Source organism: Vombatus ursinus, unplaced genomic scaffold (assembly GCF_900497805.2).
Source record: "Vombatus ursinus unplaced genomic scaffold, bare-nosed wombat genome assembly UNPS02015051.1, whole genome shotgun sequence".
In the NCBI taxonomy this organism is placed as follows: domain Eukaryota; kingdom Metazoa; phylum Chordata; class Mammalia; order Diprotodontia; family Vombatidae; genus Vombatus; species Vombatus ursinus.
The window spans coordinates 2853-5659 of NW_020954829.1; positions in this window are offsets into that span (position 1 = coordinate 2853).

A 2807-nucleotide genomic window follows, 5' to 3' on the forward strand; every position below is an offset into this window, starting at 1 on the left:
GAAGGGGAGGGGAGGGAAGGGGAAGGGGAGGGGAGCATTCATCCATAAGGCCCTAGCTAAAATAATGCTCCTTGAGAGGAGTGGGGACGAGTGCTTCTACATCTTTCCTTAACTGCCCTGCTTACTTAGCACCTCCTTCCCTCTCCCTAGGATTTTATCTCATCTCTTTTCCAGGGAAGCATGTGCCCCTGAGGCTTCCAGCCCTGGCCAAGCTCCTTGAGCTGAGACCATGGTTCATGGACCCTGCAGCCTGGAGTGTGTGCTGTTCTTTTGCCAACAGTAACCAGGTCTGAATCATGTTGCTTCATTCTCCTGTTGCAAAGGTTCCTTTGGACAACACCCCCCTCTGATCTGCAGCTCTGAGTTATAAGGGAGGAAAGACCTCATGCAGTGTGAAGGCCACCTCCCCCTTTGCTTTGGGACCCTGGGGATGGGCATTCTCAGAACATACTTGGAGCAGTCACTCCCTAAGTCCTTCCTGAGCCCCAAGGCACATCAGCCTGGAGAATGTGACTTTAGAGCAGGAGGGGGGCAAACCTGAGGCCCCAGCTAAAAAGGAGAAGAAAGAAAAGAGAAAAAACAGCCACAGAAGACCCAGCTTGGATCGTGTCTTATTACAACACCCAGCTGAGCTGCTGTAGTCAAAAGGGACATCTGTTGGGAGTTTACAAGAGAAACAAACATGCAGAAAGCATGACAAACTTTTTAAAAAGCAACAACTAGCAAACCTTCCGGTAACCCCTTCTCCACATCAACAGCCCTGTCAGAGGGCAAGCATTTTCTGACTGCTAAATCCATGGAAGGGCTGTGGCTTTCCTGAGCCACCTGCCCCCTCCCATGACACACTATGAAACTTGAAATGTGCCTCAGTTTCTCTCTCTGTCTCTGCCCACCCTAGCAGCCAAATGTTTGTCCTTAGGAGATTCCTCTGGCTCAAAGTTGTCTATCTCTCTACTAGCAAGGGGAGGGGGGCCAGCCTCTCCATGTAAAAGCAATAGCACTCTTCCAAACAACCTCGAAAGCTTGAAGGGGGTTGGACAAAGAGACAAACTAAACTTGCTGCACGGCCTCCAAACAAAAACAATCTCTAGAAGACTGGCAGGAAGGAGTGCAGGTGGTAAGGTGCTTGGATAGGAAAGGCAGCTGGGTGAACAAGGATGAGCATAGCCCCGGGCCTTCCACTGGACTCCCTCCATCCCAGTCACAGTGATAGGTAGGCAAGCCCCACTCCCACCTCCATCCCTCCATGAAGAACCCTGAGGAAGGACAGGGAAGCCCACTAAAAGTCACTGGGGGACTCTCCAAGATGCCTCACTTTCTCAGACCACAATGAATATGAGTTAAATTCATTCATCCTCCCCCTTTCATCCTGGCCAGCCCCCCCCCAGCAGTGGAGCAGATGTGTCCTTCCGTTAAGTTATCCTCTTTATTATCTCCACTTATGTGCAAACAAAATCAGAACATTGCTGTTCTTCAAAAATAACCAAGTGTTTTAGACAGTTTTCTTATGTACAAGGGAATCACTTTTTTAAAGTTTCCTTTTGCACAGCAAAAGATTATAAACATCTAGATCTGAGAACACCGCTATGTACAAAAGAGATGTCTGCAAAAATACTTCACAACAGTGCAAAAATGTTTTACACGAGATCATGGAATGAGAGCTTTCTGGGGAGGATGATTTCTTTTTTTCTTTTTTAAAGGAGAACTCCCTTTTAGATATTGGATTTTTGTACTGTAAACAAAGCGCAACTTTTTTTTCCCTTTCATCTTCCCCAAGACAGTTATTTAAGGAATTTGGCAGATTTTCAAGGGTCTGAGTCTGAGGTAAACAACCCAAGCTCATGCACCAAAGAGAAGGTGGGGGAAGGGAAGAGACCCAAGATCTTGGCACAAACACACACACACACACACACACAGAGGCACACACAGGTTTGCTTTAGAGATGGAAACAGACTTGAAAATGACCTGAAACTCCTGGCCCTTACATTACTGACTGGGGAAAGGAAGTTAACCCCTCCTATGTCGGTTCCCCAGTTACCGTGAAAAACAGGAAATTCTCAGTCATCCGGAGATGACAGAAACCTCCTCTAAAACAATTGTATGTTCTCTCTTCCCCCTCCCATGCCTGATTGCCTTCTCCCTTAGCTTCCAGATTCTGCCCATGTCTGTCTGTGTGTGTCTGTGTGTGTGTGTGTGTGTGTGTCTGTGTCTGTGTGCGTGTGTGCACGCACGTTACTGCTGCTGCTGGGACATGCCAAGGACAAGAAGATGGAGGAGGCTAGCCAGCCAGCCAGGACCGGAGCAATGACAGACAGACACAGAGTGATAGGCAGGCAGGTAGATAGGCAGGGTTGTTTACAAAGTGATAGGCACAATCCTTTCTCTCTCTCTCTCTCTCTCTTTCTCTCTCTCTCTCTCTCTCTCTCACACACACACACTCATTCCTTGGATGAAGCCTTTTCCCCCTCCCCGGCACAAACAAAGCCCGTGGAAGTTGGCAGGTCCCTGAGCCAGCTCACAGTCAGGCCTCCCCGTGTGGGAGAACCAAGCGAACAGGGCTTTCCGCCCCGCCCGGCCAGCACCGCCTCGTCGTCCCCAGAAAGGAGGCCATCGCCGAGGCACACGCCTGCCCGCTCTCCTAGCCACTGGCCGCGAGGACTCAAGGAGGACTGGTGGGAGGGGGCTGGGAGGCGCCCAGGCCGGTGCCCAGTGCCCAAGCAACCCGACGGGGCGTGCACAGCTGCAAGCAGGAGCAGCGGACAGGGGAGCGGTTGGAAGGAGAAGGGGCGGGGGGGGGGGGGGGGGGG